The following is a 19,852-nucleotide window of genomic DNA, read 5'->3' on the forward strand; positions in this document are numbered from 1 at the left end:
GCAACACCTAAAGTAACAGCACAGCTGAGACAGGAAAATGCTGTGCTTTTAATATTATATTATTAACTGTTTTGTATGGAATACAGAAACCTGGACTAAGGGTTTGTCATTTTTTTTCTATTCCGATTTATTGCTTGAAAGATCAGGTTAATACTTATACAAAGGATTCATTAGTCAATTTTATAAGTGAATGAAAACACCCAGAACAAGGAAAGGAATTTATTATACTTTGAAAAGAAAGCCATGGGGGGAGAAAGAGAAGCAGAGAGAGGGAGAGCAAAGCACTTCTAAAGGAGCAATCCAGTGACCTTTTGTGTTAGTTCTGTAGAAATTAATTTTTTCTTTTTTTTAAAGAAAAATGAGATAGGACCTATCCAAGCAACAGGACGGCCTGTCACATATTTGACTATTAGTTCATCTCTAATAGGAGAGCAAAAGAGTGACGATCTGTGGAAAGAAAAGATATGTAAGTCAAGAGAAAAGGGAAAAAAAAAAAAAAAAAAAAAAACGAAAAAAATAAACACCTTCAGAGAACATCACAGAGTAGTGGCAGCACTGAATTGACACCAACATCTCCTTGGGCTTACACATCCATCAGGATCAGCAAACAGCACTGTCTGGGGTGAGACAGGTCAAAAACAGACTGATGGAAAAGTTGATCTTGATGGCTTGACAATTTTCCCAGCCAACTGCTTCAAGAGTCTCAGTCCAGACTCACCTGAACATTTAAGCCAAACTGAACTTCGGAATTTAACCACTGATTCTGTCTCAAAAGTGTAGGTTGTGTTATATACGGAGTGGTAATTCGTGTGGGGAAAATGGTTGATATTAATAAAGAAGGGGGAGATGTGGGAGTGTGGCCATGGGGGTCGGAAAGCCCTGTGGTTAATGATAACATTAGACTCTTAACGATGAGGCCATCAGGAATGTTAAAGAGTTTAGAGGGCACAAAGAAGGGTGATTCAGGAGACTCCATGCAGTCTCGGGTTGCTTGTTCTCCAGCCATTAAGGCATGGAAGTTTCTGGGTGTTTACTGTTGCTGTTATTTGCAAAGTTGTTTGACCAATGAAAAGTTGTTTTGAAAAGAACTGCTGTGGGGAGAAGGATATAAGAGGGGAGCCTGTCCTCAAGATAATAAAAATAATAATAATAATAAATAAATAAATAAATAAAAGGCAACGCGATGTGATGAAGTTATGTCATCAATAAAGAAGCAGAAAGAAGGAATGAAAAGGAACAGACTAGCAGAACGGAGACCAGGATGGGAACAGGCACATTGATCGCCTCATGAAGATAGGTTTGGCCAAACTCAGCAAACCACTCAGAGAAGCTCGTACTGAAAGTTGCTGGAAATAGGCACACCGGAGCTGGAAAGAAGCTCAAGCTGAGCGAAGCGGACCCGCGCACACAACTGCCCCTCGCTGGTAAGCAGCCGGGCATTATGGGGAATCATACGTCCTTAGGAACAAAGACTGTCCTGGTACCCTTACAGCTTATTCTCCTTGTTAACAGACAGTTTATGAGCCTGAAACACGGGACCAAATTGATGTCAAGGTGTGGGACTCTGAAACTAAAAATGACAAGGTTGCAGTGGGATTGCTCGGCACCTGGCGAGCAGTCCCTGAGGCCTTGAAGAGCCCTGTGGGACCACAGTCAGAAACGTGTGGTTTGGCAGACAGTGAGGGAGCTGCGGGCTCCTTTACTGATCCCACTGCTACGCCATCGACCCCTCTGCCGCTACAGCCATCGAAGGCTTTTGCTGTTACGCCCCCTGGATGTGCCTTTTGACCCAGGCCCTATTGGCCTTGAAAAGGAGATGGATATGCTTTTCTTCGATCCGGGAAGAACGGGATACATAAGGCCCAAAGGCCGAGTTGCTTGACAACTTAAAGCAAGATGTTGTTCAAAAGGAATGGAAAATAGAGACTATTAAGTCATGGAACTTAAAGGATTGTTTGTTACCTTTTCTGATTGTACATATGTATAGGCATACTCGGGTTTAGTATGTAAAAGCAATGTTCTGTATATAATCTGTTGATGTTTGTGTGTGCGTGTTGGTGGAGCATAGACTCCCCGCACATCCAGCGCTGTTTACTTGCCTTTTATACCTTTTATAAATATTCCTTTTATAAATATTACTAAATTCTGATTGAGTTGAGATTTCATTTATAACAGCTATGACATACAATCCCCAAAAGGTGTAGGATGTTTAAGGCTCCAGGTGAGTGCTGCCTACTGCTCAGCCCATTTAAACCAGCCCAAAAGAGGGGAAGGCAGCAAAAAGTGCTTAGTGCCACAAAGCAGGTGGGGTAAGGTCTTCACAGCAGGGCTGCCCTACAAGCACCGGTATCCAGGGCACGCTGTGGGGTCCACACACATGTGGGGTCCATCCCAGCATCAGGTCGCTTCTGCCCTGTAAGGCAGACCTTGAGGCGCAGGGGACCCTGGTGGAGGCAGACCCAGGCGTGCTTGGCTTTGTGTCACTCCTGGTGGGTTTTGTGGGTTTTAGGAGAACAGCGAATACCCTGCAGCCGGTCACAGGTGGGTGCCAGCCCCACAGGGTTCGCTGGCGGTGCCCAGCAGAAGGCAGCACCCTACGGCACCCTGAGCCCCCCGCGTCGGCCGCTCGCCGGGAAAGGGGCGTGCTCTCATTAGCATGCGGTGCGGTGCATGCTGGGTACCTCGCCCTGACCTAAAGGCAGCAGCAGCGCGAGGGTTTATATATCCTGCTTGGCACCTCAAAATATGCTTAGGGTAAGCTTACTGCTGAGGCCACAGTGGACGAGGGCCCGAACAGGCAACGCTGTGCTTTGGAACAGGCAACGCTGTGCTTTGGGAAAGGTCCGATTTCTTCTCGAGGGAACTGGCCGCAGCAAGGCCTTACCGCCTGCATTGGGTGCAAGAGCCAGCAGTAGGGGAGGGCACCGTGAAGTGTTAGGCCTGGGCAGGAGAAGCGGGGCCCACGGGGCAGCGTCCCCCCCAGCTTCTAACGCCCCCCCCACCCGGCAGCATGCTTGTGGCCCTGCGGTATGACGTCCGGTGGGAACAGCCCTGTAACCAAGCTCAGACTACTCCTTCCGGAGTGCCTTTTATGTGGCGGCACCTCTGCCTACCATCTTAGACACCCCTAACATCTTGTGACCAAAACACCCACCTGCACCCCCAACACTTGGACAGAAACAGCCCCCCAAGCCAATACCTAACATTTTATGACAGCAGCACCCCCAACACCTGCACCCCTGTAAAAGCAATGTTCTGTATATTTAGAAAGTTTGATCGTGTGCACATGTTGGTGGAGCAGTAGACTCCCCGCACACCCAGCGCTGTTTACTTCCCTTTTATAAATATTCCTTTTATAAATATTCTTTTATAAATACTACTAAATTCAGATTGAGTTGAGACTTCATTTATAACAGTTGAAAAAGCATTACATTTCTGCTCACCAAGCCCCTTTGAGTCATAGTCTTGTCAGATGGTACACACTTCCACCCCTATTTTTTACTGAAATTATTAGAAATGTATTTCAGTCAGTTTAACAAGAAAAGAAGTGTAGTTCCAATCCTTAATTAAGCACATCTTTGGTGTAGCTTGATGACTCAATAATATTTTTGATTCCCAAAACTTTAGGAAGAGAATATCGCCCATGTATGAAGTTACCCCTATCTGCTGTTCTTTGCAATATGACAGAGGTGGGGCAGAGGAATAAAAACATTGCTTGACCTGTGACCACCTTTGGATAAAACTTTCAGACATAAAAATCTTGTGCCTAAAGACGTGATCTCCACTGCTCCCTGGCACGGGCACTGCTGAGTTAGTGCTCTACAAGCGGAAATGATGCAGAATTGCTTCCAAGGTAGACTGAGGACACTATTCATACATTTTGAGTTACATATATGTTCTTGAATTAAAAATAAATAAATAAATCAGGCTTCTCAAAATGTCCTGGTATAAGGAATCCTGTCAGCTTTGTGGGATACTGCATTTGCAATTATATTTAAAAACAATGCATTAGTACCACAACATTGGCTTCTCTGGTTTTCTCCTTGAAAAGCAATGAAATATTGCCCTTCCTTTAGCACAATGTGAGGAGTACTCCTCCTGTCTCTTGGCTACCTCTTCTTTTCTCCAGCTGTGTATCATAAGCATTTTACATACTTGGTTCCACTCTTGTCATTCAGTGAAATGGAAACATCGGTCTACCTTATTTTCTTTAAACTCACCTCCTGATAAACAAAGGTGTCAAAAAGGAGGCTTGTTTAGCACGAATTAGCAGTTTTATATGTATTAATGTTTAACCGCAGGGAACTCTTTTGATATCTAATAATCTGAGTTGCTTTCACCTTGCCTTCTTGCTTAGCATCCCTTCCTCATTCATTCTGCTGTCCATATCATAGCCGAGGAGATGGATTTTTACCAGTAACTTTAGAAAGTAAGCAGCGCTAAGAGAAGTGGAGCTTCCCACTCCCACCCTTGAGCAATTTGCTTCAGTGTCAGAGATAAATTCTGTTTACATTCCTGAAAAGACCATGAGATTATTTAGATGATGTCTGGACAGTGCTTTGAACTTTTAAAAGAGCCACATAAAGCTAAGCATTAGGATGAATAGTCTCCCCTTCCTTTTTAATACCCTTATTTCCAAATACATACAGGCAGCCAAAACAGAGTTGAGTATGCCAGCAGTTCTGGTGTAATCCCTGGCATCACACATCAATATGCTCTCTCATGTGAAATTAAAATCTCCTCTTCGAGCATTAGTGGAAACAAAAGATGGGCACTTGAACAGTCAAAGGACAAACAGAAAATGGGAAGAGATGTGATTGGAACAAATTGAACTGAGTTAACCTGTCTATTCAACCCTAACCAAAGGGCAGCTGGAAAGAAAAAAAAAAAAAAAAAAAAAAAAAAAAAACATTCTCTGCTCAGCTGCTATCCATGTTAGTCACAAAATATCCCATGAGGCTTACCAACAGGTCCTGACAAATAGCACACTAATTTTGATGCCCATCGTTCACTGCATGTAGTTGCTACAGGGTGTCTTCCACCTAAAAATCCCATGTTAAAAGGTTCTGCTTGCTCACCTTAACATAGGTCTGCTGGTGTGATCTTGGAGAAATCCACGTTTTCTGTATTGCCTATACAGAAAAACAGATAGATACAATTTATACCATGAATTTTGCTATATTTAAGTTGGTTTTGATGGTAAAGAAGCTTAGAATTTCATACTAAAAGTTATTATAAAACATTGTTTACTTCAATCAGGAATATTCACTTGTAAGTGAAGAGCATTTAAAAATGAATATTCATTTAATAGTGAATTTAAGAATAGGAATATTAAAACAAAATACACAAATTACTACTGGTTTTGATGAAACGTTGTCCTAAATTCTACACCCATACCCATGCAAATCTATTGACTCGAGTGTAGCACTGTTTCCAATTACAACCAGCTGATTTATCCCATATGTTGGCTACAGGCATGAAAACACTTTTACTTGGCTTAACAATCCACTCATTCTGCAAAGTGAAGTGCTGATAGTCCTCAGCTATAGCCTAGTTCTACAGTTGTTCTTGTTTACCCAGGAAAGATGAGGAAATTAAGCTCTGAATGTTATTTCATTGCTTCAGAGCCATCAAATCCAGTCTCTTTTTGCCACAAACAGTACTTTTTGTGTAATTATTATATAATCCCTTTCATTATGCATCCAGTGCCTCTTAAAACCTTGTTTCTCCTAATTCTTCTAAGTACCTCATTACTCTATTTAGAAGCCTCCATCCAATTTCCAGCTTATGTTTGGACAATGCATATCCTTTTGTTCTTATGTCAACATCTGCCTTCAGCTTTATAGCTCTTCCCCTGCTGATACATACCCCCCAGCTCCATTTGTAGACAGGAATGACCCCACATACTCCCACAAGTCCCTGGGAAAACACTGAAGGGCTGCTCAGCTCATTTGAACAGAAAGAACCACAAAGTAAACCCAGAAGCCCAAGAGACCAAAACAGACAAAAGCAGGAAAAGCTCAATAACCAAGATTTGCTGCATGGATACACAAGACCTGCTGGTGCCACATGCCATGAAAGACACAGGCACTGAGCACTATTCCCCTGACCATGATCTGTCTTGATAATATTGAATCTGCGTGAACCTGTAAAGTACTTCTCTTCCCTTTCTACCAGGTTATTCTAGGCATAAAGAAATTCCTACTGCTGCTGCCTGTGCGTGGGAAGGGGAATCTGCAGGGCAGACAATGCCATTGACACTCCAGCAGACCTTCACCAGAACCACAATGGATCGCTGTGCATGTCTGCAGCATCAATTATGTTCTCAAAATAGTACGACATGTCTTAGCCACATCTTCGTAACCTCCTGCCTGCTCAGCCTCTTGTGACTGAAGGTGGAAAAAAGATTAACACAGGCAGGACAAATGGCAATGTAGTTATGTGCTGGAGAGGGCGTGATTTCCCACACATTTGAAGAAAATAATCTACAGGGATTTAAAAATATTTCACAACTTTTTTTTTCCTTCATAAAATCCACTATAAAAACAGACCATATTAAGCAGAAATGAGCCTACCAGAACTTATGAATAACTTGCATTCTTCCACTGGAGCCTGGCCAGTTACCCTTGGAAAGAATTCCTGTTTACTTTGTAGTGAATGTGAGAGACACACAGTCTGCCAGAAGCTATTACGACAGTAAAAACACAGCCAGAGGCTGTCACAAATGGGGAAATCACAGAGAAAGTTAATTTGTTAACTTCAAGGACAAAGATTAACATAATATGCATTCGGTAAAAAGTTATTTACTTTATCACATAGAAGACAAGTTGAGTTTACATGAAAGCTATTCTAGTTCAAAGGCAACTTTCAGATACTTCAATGGCTAACTTGCTTTTCAGACTTGATTAGATTTACAAAGAAAACTTCTTTCCTTACCAAAGGTTTTGTTCTCTGTTTGGCTGAGATGAATATCTTGCCCTACACCTGCATATTTCTTCCACAAAGCCTCAGCCAGGATGGTTGCATTAGGAGCTCAGGAGATACCAGTGTCCTTGCTCAAGGCACTTCCTAAAATCTGAATAACTTGTCCTGAATTCTAAGGCCTGATTAAGAAGACAAGCTCACTTCAGAGAAAAAAAAAAAAAAAAAAAAAAAAAGTGTGGTATGTAGCCCTTACAGTTTGCACATTTTTGTATTTTAAGATTAGATTTACTACATTCTGATCTTTGACATAGGTGAATGTGGTTTTTTAATCAGTCTCCATACTTTTGTATAGAACATTTGCATTCCCCCTTTCTTGGTAAACCTTAATGTAAACCATTAGTTGAACATAAAGGCACTTTCTCGTTTTCATTTGCACTCTTAATTTATCTTTTCATTTAACTTGTCTTTTGTAAGTAACTTTCTTCTTCCCCCACAAACTGATCAAGGGATCATGATCTACAGATGTTTGCTGCCTCAGATCAGTCACATGCACACCAGCTGTCGTAACTTTTCTGCCTCTGAATTTTTTTTTCCTATTGTCTATCTCATTCCTTAAAAGCACATTCTCTAGTCTTTGTTGTTTTGCTTTATACTTGAGACCAAGAACATGCTTAAATCCTTTCCTGAACCAGAATCCAAGAACTGGCGGCCTGATAACCCCATAACAGTAGTAAAAACAGGAGGCAAATATCACCTCAAAGAAACACTTGAGCATATCTGGCCTTGTCAGAAACAGGAAATACCAGGAGTCTTACTTCAAATGTTTCTAACCTAAATTTGCAGCCCCAAGAGGCTTGTGTGGTTTAAATAAGGTTCAGATAAACATCCAGACTTTCCGATGATTATCCAAAATTCTTTGACAATCTGCAAGTTTTGAGGTTCACTCATTAACACTACCTTGAATACATCCTGGAAGCAGCCTGCACCTTGAAGAGAGCAGTGATAACGCTATGCTTTTGCAAAGGCAAATACAAAAACATTAACTAAATCATGTTGGTAGGAAGTTATGAAACAAGTGATGCTGTAGAGATTGCCAAGCGACTCAGGAGAAATAAATCAGAGTTTATAAATATCTTCAGAGTATAATTCCAGTAATTATTCACAGTCCCAGAAAACGTAGGTGCTCTATGACAAAAAAGAAAATGCTTTGAGCACCTGCCTGTGAAATAAATTTCTAGAAAATGGGGAAGATTTGCCTATGGTAATCCTCCCTCCTTCCTCCTCAAAGGAGATGGTTGATGGCTCTACATCTTGAAAACCAGGTAGCACATCTCAGAAGCTGGGAATAACCACTGCTGGTGATTCAATCAGCTCAGGACAAAAATAACTTATTAAAGCTGCTGTATTTATCAAGAGCATCTGTAAACAAGGACAGTCAAGAAATTAACTTTTAAATCAGAGTAAATAAAATCTCTACTCAGAAGTCAGATAATGTTAATTTGACTTTGGGAATGAAGCTAACTATATCAAATTAAGGCCACTTTAATTCTGACTGTGACTAACCACCTGAAGACTTACTGCAGTTTGACTAATACACGTTAAATTCATATTTTTAGTTAATTCAGATTATGGCTTGAGTGTTCCTGAATAGGCAAGTCCTAAATCTCAGCAATATTAATTGGCCAAAGAAAGGGAATCCTTTCATTACATCTGTCTTTCTTCATTTGTTTTATAACACCTTAACCTTGAAGTCTGTTCAACTTAGTGCATTAAAGCAGCAAAGAAAGATTTTAGGCTGCAATGGGCAAAAAAATGTTGTTTTTGGTAAAGTTACACAAAATAATGTAAAGGGAAAGTATTTTCAGATGTGGTTGGTACACACATCTCATTGAAGGAGCTGTGCAGAGTTGAGGGTGCATACAAATGGACCAATTCTGATCTGTAATGAGAGAGTGAAGGAAAATGTACTATCTCCTACCCTTTTTGCAGCTTCTCACTGAAAAACAAAAACAAAACAAACAAACAAAAGCCACTGATTTCCAGTCTCAGCAACTGATCTATGTAATTATTTTTATTTTTTTGTCTTTAGAGGGCAGATGTCTAGGTACTCATATAAACTCAAGTCTTCTTGGGTTAACTCTATTAGCAAGGGATCCCAACATCGTCTCCAAGAACCTTCTTGTCTCTTCCAGCTTACAAGCACTCATAAACCTCACATACTACCCACAAACTATAGATGTACCAACATATCTATTTATTCCCACTTTTTTCATGAGCTTCATATAAGACCTTTGGCACTTTCCAGATACTTTTTAGAAGCCCAGATTGTCAAACCTGAAACAAAACAGTTCAACTCTGGAGCACCTATTGCCAGCTAATCCTTTTAATGAGCTAAAAGCAATCAGCAGCTCTGCCTCATTAAAACCTCAAGAACAGCGTGTCTCACCAAACCTTTGTCAATTTTTCCCCAATTACAGTAATTGGTCTCCTAGGGGATACTGAATCTACCTTTGCGCCTTGCTTGCTTGTCCTTGCAGGTGTGGCAGCATTGCCACTAAATCACGAACACAGCCAGCCGCTGTGAAAAGGCTGATACTCCCCTTTCCTTCTGCTGTGCTTTCTCTCGCATGCCAGACTCTCATAGGGTCACTCAAAGTATGCAAATTATCAATTACAAAGCATTACCTTTCCTATCTCCCAGATCAATGACCACCCTTAAACAACCCTAATTAGTGATCATACTCATCATCATTTTAGGGGAAAAAAATATATATATATATTCCTCATAAGTCAGGATTTTTTTATGCCAGCCCTTCTGGATTTAATATTTTCCTCAAAGATGACTGAGAGAAACAACATACTATTTATAGAAAAACTCTTACAGGATTTTAACAGGCTCTTACGCAAAGCCATTGTTTTGCTTTTTTATTTGTTATCCCTATGGAGCTATAAACCCCTGCTTTAAATTATCTACTCACATCTATTCATATGCAGCAATGACTTTCAAGACACCACAGGTTGGCTGCTAGTGCCAAAACAGTTTAAGGACATTTACTACCATTTGGAATATTTTTACTTCAAAGGAAAGAATTAATGAATATTATGGAAATGATTCCCAATCTCTGCATTTCCACTGTTTTTCTCCCAGATACCACATAATGACTTGTTAAACTATGTGTTAGTTTTACTGCAGAAAAAAACATTTTTAGTGCAATGCAGCTCACACAATACAATCTTCCAGATGTACATACCGCTTCCACTGTGAAAACTTGTTTGAAGTGCCAGTCCAACACCCCTGGCACTTGGACCTACTATCCTGGACACTGTTTGAGGTATTAAAAACTCCTCTGGTGTTTCCCCATACCCAATAAATATATATCAACTCCAACATGAGGTGCAACTACTGGCACTTAATTGGCACCGCTTGAGGAAAATGTTTGCACAGACTTTACTCACTTCCAGCCTCTCTTGAGCTGAAGGTCTACCATGAATCCATTATGTCAATAGCTTTATATAACCATGGAGATAGTAGTAAACAGAGACAAAACGAAATGAGTGTACAATGATAATACATCTAAACACATGAAAGACAATTTAATTTGTCAGGTCAGCAGTGGCAACATCAACAACAAGCAAATTTATCTTATTTGAGTTCTTAAGAGTACCTTGAAGTTTCATGCCATATCACCTATACTGATTCTACCTACTCTATCTAAATTGACTCCATCTTGACCTACTTTACCAAAACTTTTGTTTAGAGACATGAAACTCATCAAATCCCAATTATCTTCAGTCTTGTCACGCCTGAGAGTAATCAAACAATGGCACAAGTTGCCTGGAAAGATTTTGGAGTCTCCATGCATGGAGATATTCAGAACTTTGACTAGATGACCTCCAGAGGCTGCTTCCAATCTAATTTTCATAATACCATTCAGATTGGAAAGGACTTCTGGATGTCTCTGGTTCCAGGCTTCTGTTCTGTGCTGGGTTACTCTGAGATCAGACCAGACTGCTCAGGGCATCATCCCATATGGTCTTGAAGATATGAAAGGATGAAGACTGCACTATCACTATGGAAAAATGACTTCTTATATCCAGTTGAGCTTACGTTTAAACTTACATCCCTCCTACACTGCACTACAGTGAAGAGCTACATCTTCACAATAACCTCCTTGTAGGTACTGTGAGGCTAGGCTGCTGGGATATCCCCCCGAAGCTGTCTCTTCTCAAGGCCAAACAACTTCCATCTCCGCAGCTTCTCCTCCCTTGGCAAGTGCTCCGGGAGCCAGCATCCTGGTGGTCCTCCACTGAATTCACCTCAGTTTACAATCTTTCCTGTACTGGGACCCAAAACAGGATACAGTATCTGGATGTGACCTAACAAGTGCTGAGCAGAAGGGGATAATCCACATTTTCACAGAATCACAGAACTCTCTAGGTTGGAAGAGACCTCAAGATCATCGAGTCCAACCTCTGACCTAACACTAAAAAGTCCTCCACTAAACCATATCGCTAAATTCAACATCTAAACATCTTTTAAAGACCTCCAGGGATGGTGACTCAACCACTATCATGGGCAGCCCATTCCAATGCCTCACAACCCTCTCAGTAAAGAAGTTCTTCCTAATATCCAACCTAAAACACCCCTGGCACAACTTTAGCCCATTCCCCCTGGTCCTGTCACCAGGCACATGGGAGAACAGACCAACCCCCACCTCTCTACAGCCTCCTTTAAGGTACTTATAAAGAGCGATAAGGTCATCCCTGAGCCTCCTTTTCTCCAGGCTGAACAATCCCAGCTCCCTCAGCTGCTCCTCGTAGGACTTGTTCTCCAGGCCCCTCACCAGATTTGTCACCCTTCTCTGGACAATCTCAAGCACCTCGATGTCCTTCTTGTAGCGAGGGGCCCAAAACTGAACACAGTACTCGAGGTGTGGCCTCAGCAGAGCCAAGTACAGGGGGACAATCACTTCTCTAGACCTGCTGGCCATACTGCTTCTTATGCAGGCCAGGATGCTGTTGGCCTTCTTGGCCACCTGAGCACACTGCTGGCTCATATTCAGCCGACTATCAACCAATACTCCCAGGTCCTTCTCTGCCTGGCAGCTCTCCAACCACTCAATTCCCAGCCTGTAGCTCTGCTTGGGGTTACTGCGCCCCAGGTGCAAAACCTGGCACTTGGCCTTGTTGAACTTCATGCAGTTCACCTCAGCCCATCGGTTCAGCCTATCCAGATCCTCCTGCAGAGCCTTCCTACCCACGAGCAGATCTACACACTCACCTAACTTGGTGTCATCTGCAAACTGAGAGTGCACTCAATCCCCTCATCCAGATCTTTGATAAAGATATTAAAGAGGACCGGCCCCAGTACCGAGCCCTGGGGAATGCCTTTTTGGTCTCCTGCCCTTCCCTGGTCTGTGCTGCCCAGGTTGCTGCTGCCAGGGAACTTTCCTGTAGAGCTGCCCCCCAGCCAGGCAGACCCAGGCTGGATCACTGCCAGAGACCCTGCCTTCCCAGGGGCAGGGCTTTGCGCTGAACTGAATTTCATAAGGCTCACCTCAGCCCACGCCTCCAGACTGTCTAGGTCACTCTGAGTGGCAGCTCCGCTCTCAGGCTGTCACCTGCTTCTGCCAGTTTTATGTCACTGAAAACTTGATGAGACTGCTCTCCATAGCTTCCTGCAGGACATTGACAAAGCTGTTAAGCAGGACATGTCCAACTACAGACACCTGCAGTACTCCACTGTTGATCAGTCCCCGGTAGAGAACCAACACTTCCAACCACTTAGTTTCTTTAAATGGATGGACAGCCAGATACATAGATTGTGACTCCTATTCTGTGTTCCAATGAGCAATTTACTTTTCTCATGTAACACAAAGAAGGTTTTCATTTCCTTTTGCAATATGTTCTGGAAGATGCCAGTCAAAGGATGTTGGAATCACTCAGATGTGAAAATGTCCTCAGCGTGCACATTCAGTGAAGTCAAAAATCTCAGTACTGATTTCTAGATAATATTTAGTACAATGTATGCAGCTGATTTTATCACTATAGTGATACAGAAGAGATCAAGAAATTATGATGAAAAATTATTTGGCTGAGAAAATAACTTGCAACTAATTTTAACATCAACCATTAATAGAGTAATCACTGCCTGCACAATTGGTGGTTTTAACTAAAGGAAAAGTTCGAGGGAAAGTCTGCATCAGGACTGCCTATACGCACATAATCTGGTTATTAAACTTTTTTCAAATGTGCTGAGTTGTGAAGAAAATGGGTAGAAAATGTTCCAGCAGTCACTTACCCCAAGGCCTGTTTATTTTCATCACAGTATCAGACTAGAAAAACCAGATTCTTTGGCCCACCCTATCAGGTAGCAGACTGGTGATACACTGTGGGAAGGGAAAACCTCATCTCCCTTTATTACTTTATTAATACTCCCTTAATTACTTAATTAATTACTCCCTTTATTAATTACTAATGCATTTGATTATGTGAACGCAACAGGAGTTATTCAAATACATGTGAAATAACACTGTAACAGATACATGTAGCTTATTGCACAGAATCACCTTGCTTCCAAATTAGCAAAATGATGTGCAACTTTATGGTATACTCTTTGTAAAGGTACTTACTTTCCTTAAGCAAACAATTTTTAGATGTTTAAAGTCAGGTACAAGTCATCTCATCCTTACAACCAAAGTATTCTTAATGAGTAAATGAGGCTATTCAGACTTTGCTGGAGTAGTATTTTGGTTGTTTTGTTTAAACATAGATGTATTTCCATTTCAAAACAACTCATTAAACCTTATCTCATTTTGCTGCAATTGCAAATACACCAGACAAGTCCAAAAATAATTTTACGTGCTGACATCTGTTTTGAAGGGATTTTCAATGGCAGATGAGTTTAATTTCAATGGAAGATGAGTTTTGAAACCCAGACAGCTCGCCTATACTTGGTAAGCATTTCTCACCTCACCTACCTGGTTTCAAATAATATTTTTAACAGGATATGTTAAAAATGCAGCATATTACTGATAGGAATGGTTACAAATGCACTCTCACTGCCAAGAGAAGACACAAAACTACTAGAATGTCTTAATAGCCTCCTGTATAGCTAGTGGGCACCACAGGTTACGTGTAGCACTATTGCATGGCGAAGCCTGATTTCACCTAGTGCAGAGACAACCACATTATCTAGCACTTCTTAAAAGAGTTCTACACCAGCAAGGGAGGCTCAAGAGATTGACATTACCCCATAGTTGGGTGATCACAAATTCGATACACAAATGCAAGCTGACCTTCTAATTTCTGTTACATAAGAAACAGTATGCAAGCAACATTTTGCCCTTGCCAACTAAATCCTAAGTGGCTTGCAAGTACAGCTGACAATAGGTGGAAAATTGCAGCAACAAAACGCCAGAAGCTGGTGCCTTTCTACCTTTAAATTAGTAGTCTAGTGGATTAAAGTAAAATATTTGCGTATTGCTGGATCACCCTGAAAGTATGTTAACCATTGTGTTAGGGAACAACCCTGTGACTAGATGAGAAAACAAAATCTGAAACTATACTTTGATTTGCAGTTGGGAAAAGATCAGGGATTTAAAGAAAACTCTTACACCCACAAGTGAGCTTTTCTTTCTTCTTTTAGAAGCACCAGTGAGAGTATGTAAGAAGAGTACCTGAACAATTCACACATGCAAATCCACACCAGCTGAAGAGCTGACTTAATTTCCAGCAGCAGAGCTCTTGGGCTGGATCACTCCAGGGCTTGGAGCCACACTTAGCAGATTTGCCTCCATTCCTGCTGGGAGTTCCTTGTGCTTGAGGCCCTTTTTCCCAGCCTTTGCTGGAAGCTTTCTTTCCACCTCTTGCCCACATTTGTCAAGTGTAAATCATAGACAGGTATTTAGTTATTCAGGGTAAGAAATAAAAAATAAAAATAAAAAATAAAAATAAAAAAATAAAAAAATAAAAAATAAAATAATAAAAAAAAGGTTTTATGATTTAGTGCAGGTCAGTGCAATATTAAAAAATAAAAGCACAATGTATTCGTACAGTGTCAGGAGGCAGGAGATCTGCTAAAGTGATACAATGAATGTTTCTTCAAGGGTGGAAATTTTTCTCCTGTAGCATTAAATTGGGCTTCTTGGGCAGTGCTAATGCTTTCTACTTTGCACTCATAGTTATTTCCTTTTGCTTATTCTTTTTATATTGCGCATCCTGCATGGGCCAGTTTGATTCCCACTGACAGCCAGATCCTGCCCTAACCACTCCACTCCCTCCCTTAGCAGCACAGCAGCAATCCTGTAAAGTTACAAGCAAGAGCAGAGCAAACATGCTATTTAGTCAGCTGCTGCCCTAAATGCTGAAATACTTTGCCCATGCCTAAAGCTGCCTGTGTTTTCATGTGGAAAGAAACCTGGATGGAGTTCTTTCTATCACAGTAAAGCTACTGAGGATCATGATATTGAGCTGAATTAAAATATTTCTATTATTGATACCTGAGGGAAAAAGATAACTTTGTACATGCAGCTATTTAGTTGTTAAATATCCGGGTCCATCTTCACATGTATTGCATCTTTGCATTTTTATTTTGTGCCACTTTGATACAATAGAAGTGATACACAATTCTGTGGCTGGGCAAAAGCCACGTACTTCTCAGGATCGTGTTATTTTTCTTGTTCTTTGGTTTGACATCTCCTTCAGCCTACAGAAGGAAGGCATCCAATTGAAAGCCTAGTTCAAAGTCCTCCCTGCCTTCCTCAGCACACCAGCAACCATTACATGCTCTAGACAGACATGCTGCAGACATCCTCAAATCCCTTACACACATACTAAGAGAACACAAATTTTAGGGAACATTCCTCCATTTGCATTTTTAACTCCGTTCAATAAGCCCTCACTACTCCAATTAACATTTTTTTTTTTTGGCCACTCTTTACCCCAGTCTGTTAGGGCAGAACAAAGATTCATGGCTGATTGTTACTTAAAACACGTAGACTTACAGGAAAAGCAGCCATGGGCTGCCATACTTGAACGTGGGACACTTCTGCTATATAAGAGCGTATCTGCTGTCCGGCAGCCTTCAGAACAGAGGGAAGGAGGAAACATACATGTATTAGGTTAAGTCAGGCAGAGAAGAACTAAGGCACCTGGAGCAAGAGGAAAAGGGAAAAGATAGCGAAGTAATACAGACGATAGAAGTTTAAAACCAGAAGTTTCTGCCCCCATCAGGGGCTTTCATAAATAATCAAGATTTATTTTGTCTTGCATGATTCTTTGCTGGATTTACAGGATGCATGAGTAAAGTGCTAGGGAGGAGACAACTCTACCCATAAATGACTGGGAAAAAGAAATAACAGATTTCAAGGTTTTGCTGATTCAGCAAGAAGGCATGAAATTCTTCTTCACTGTTTAAACATACTTAAAATAGAACTCATGGTGAATAACATTAAGAGCTAAAAGTAAGGATGTTAGGACAACTAGGTTATGCTGACAGCCCTGATTGATCTAGCACTCTTCTTTAGCCTTTTAGAAATGTTGAGACAGGAATGTACAAGCCATAAGATGCAAAGCCAGCATCTGCAAACTTTCACTCAAGGTTCCTAATTGCTCTCTGGTTCAAGGAGACGTGTGGCTCTTATTTGTTATTTGTGAATATTCAGGCAAACTGGCTGGTGATAGCACATGCTTGGGGAATGGCCTTTTTTCAAGGAGGTGTTGGCATATTGCCATTTTGTTTTTAGGACGTCAGTGGTTTGGGACTGGACTGAAACATTTCGAAATCAATATAAACATTTCTTTTCGTTCAGATTATCCCCTGGGAAAAATAACAGTTTGGCCATTGCACAATTTAAAGAGTTACAGCTTTACTTCTGCTGGGACTTTCATCCATGACTTACAGTAAGAACAGTGCAATTACAGAATGCCTCAAAATAATGAGAGATTGCTTTGTAGCTCCAAGACTGAAGACTGGCACTGCTTCAGAGGATGCACAGATGATACAAGGAGGACAATTAGTGCTATAGAAATAGTCTTCAGAGCATACAGATGAATTTTAAAGAGCACAGTAGTGCTCTGTAATGCTCTATCTAGGTCACTGACTTTTTATACAAACACATAGTATCTTTTAATTGCACAGTCAATGGCAAGCATATAACCAGCACTGCCTAGGAAGACACTGCAAACATATAGACAAAAGGGATAAAGTGTGTGTTAAGCTCACTCCCAAACCAAAGCGACAAGCATTATTATTAGAAGATGCTCTAAATATGCCCAGATGCCTAGAAGATGCCTAGACCCACTGGAAATACTTATCCAGGCACATCTCTATTTCACCTTAAGAAAATGATACCCTAAAACATGAAAAATGGGTCTAATATCTTTAGGCAGAAAACAAACACTGCACATTGTAACCTCAAGAGAAAATGAGTGAGGTGATCCCAGTACAGCTCTGACAACTTAGTTCCTTTTACTTCTGTTAAAATGCTTTATTACGAGCACCGTGCTAATAATATCTTTCTGAGTTATCTCAACAAATCTCCTAAACAATTAGACCACCAGGGTATTACTTACTTCAACTGGCATCCAAGCAAATAACTCAGAGACAGATTACTTCATAGATGGGTGGAGAATGGCTTTAGGTCATCAGAAAGCCAAACACACTGCAAGAAGCGAGAGCTCTTTTGAGACCTTTGCAAACCTGCATCCCACATTCCTCCCCACTGATGTCATGCCAGCGTGCAAGGGCTCCAAGCCATGCCTTAAGCCATCTCTACTCAGCTTTTGGCGTACAAAACATCAAAAGACAGTAGCAAAACAGAGTGAATTTCTCAATACAAGTACTGAGAAAGGCAAAAGGACCCAAGTGATGTCCCCAGGTTTCATGTATTTGGCACATGCCAATTTTGAAATTATTTTTTAAAAGTGATCAGCTTGCTCACATAGGTGCTAAGATCTTCTTTAACCCCCTTCTAAAAACCAGGCTGCAGCAAAATATGAAGCACACATGTAATTACAAGTGATTGAAAGAGACAGCCTTGTGCCACCCTGACAAGGCTGCTCATAAGTGCTGGCTATACCACCTACCCAGCCTGTCTCTCTTGGTTTCAATCAAGTCTGTCTCTTCTGCTTGGGTGTCACATCACCATCCTCCTCATAGACTACAAATAGCATCACAATACCTCAGTGTTACTAGCTACTGCAGTCTACCCTGCTTTCTACCTGCTCCCAGCTTTTGGAACAACACAGAATCTCCATTTACATTGACAAATGTATACTGTAGCCTCACTTCTCAAAATATGACATTGAAAACAGAGCATGAAAAGATACGGGACTCACTTAATCGTTGACAGTCATAACCTCTTAACTTTCAGCAATGGAATGCAGAAATCCCTCTCCTCCATGAAAGGAATAAACATGAGCTGATTACTGGGTAAAGCACTGTGATTGCACCTGCAACCAATTTTCCATCCTTTTCTTTAAAAAGGGGAACTTTATGAATGAGAAAGGTATGTTTTTAAAAATGGCTTAAGCCAATTCAAATTCTGTGCTGCAAAAACGCATGCACCCACTTTTCCCAATTCCTGCCCTCAGAGTAGGGCAAGTTAGTAGATCCATCTGGTAATTAACAGAGGAAAAAAAAAAAAGGATATAAATTGCTTTCCAGTCACTCATCTGCCTGGCAATAAACTGATATAATCATTACCGCTGCAGACACAAGGAGAGGCATGACTAGCATTTTTTGAGGAAGCAAATTTCAGATCTAAAGACAATGATAAAAATGTACCTAATTGTGTCTCAGAAGTTAACAGTGACTTATTTTGCTTGAGTTTTTCTTGAAGAGTCCAGAAAGAAACCCTTGGTCTCCCTCCTCTAAAGAGGAACCCAGAAAAGAAAAAAAAAAAAAAAAAAAAGACATATATTACTGAAGACCAGCATATTGTTTGCAGTATTGTACGTCTCTTTTGGAGATGCACATCCAGGAAGTATCTGGAAATCAGACTAAACATGTCATGGACTTGACAGCAAAGTGGAAGAAGAGGCCTTTGTCCACAGGCATGAAAGAGCTATAAAGAGAGTGTGCCAGGAGAGAAAAACATCTGAAATTGGACCCATCAAAGAAAGAGCAAGCTAGATAGAAAAGTAGTGTCCACGTAAGTGTGCACCTCACCCTTCCCACACAGCCACCAGTTGATTTATTCACTGCTTGAGAACACCTGATTCAGTTTGAAATGGGTCTTTACCTGTTGAGCACTAAAATTATCCACTTAAGCCACCAAAACATATTTTGCATTGTATAAAGTTATCTTCTATTCCTATGCTATAATAGGCCTTAGTACCTCTTAGTGAAGTCCAGATTTCAAAAACAGGTAAGTATAGCCCTGCACCCCTGAAAAATAAGATACAAATATTTCCTAGTATATTTGGTGAATATTATTGCCAGCACTGTGAAGTCTGCTTTCTACAACTTGAAAAAAAAAAAAAATTGCACTAATGCAAAATAGGAAAAAACAAAGGAAATCATAACCACATATAAACAGCCTGAACTTCCTCCTCCTTCCTTAGCATAGGGCTTTGTTTTTCCCTTCACCACTGTTTAGATGTTCTGGGAGGTCAGAAAGGCAGCTATCCATGCCCTGAGCTCTCAGGCAGCTGAAGGAGTAACTCCTGACAAGATGCTAAGGGCCTGAAGAAGTTGAGACTTGGTCCTATAGGTGTCAGTAGCTAACCTACAATTGACTTCAGAAGGTAAAGACCATATTCAGAAAGATTTTATATTTTCCAGAATTTCCTTGGGTGAGGAATAGTTTGGTATCCTGTAGCCAAGGTATCCTGTTCCTCAACAGAAAGTGGGGTAGACGCCAGAGACAGAGCAGAGCTAAGTAAGTCAAAATGCCTTGGGGCAGGGGTTTGTGGAATGGTGGAA

General features: G+C 41.0%; 1 long non-coding RNA gene across 1 annotated transcript in view; it reads right to left on the minus strand.

The window, feature by feature from the left end:
- Positions 1-19,852, minus strand: part of LOC311440438 — an 86,742-nt gene that overhangs the window by 6,239 nt on the left and 60,651 nt on the right. The window contains exon 13 of the long non-coding RNA XR_014695410.1: positions 5,079-5,132. This is a non-coding gene — a long non-coding RNA (uncharacterized lncRNA). The remainder of the gene's footprint in view (positions 1-5,078; positions 5,133-19,852) is intronic.

This window comes from Aythya ferina (assembly GCF_964211825.1).
Source record: "Aythya ferina genome assembly, chromosome: 8".
Taxonomy (NCBI): Eukaryota; Metazoa; Chordata; class Aves; order Anseriformes; family Anatidae; genus Aythya; species Aythya ferina.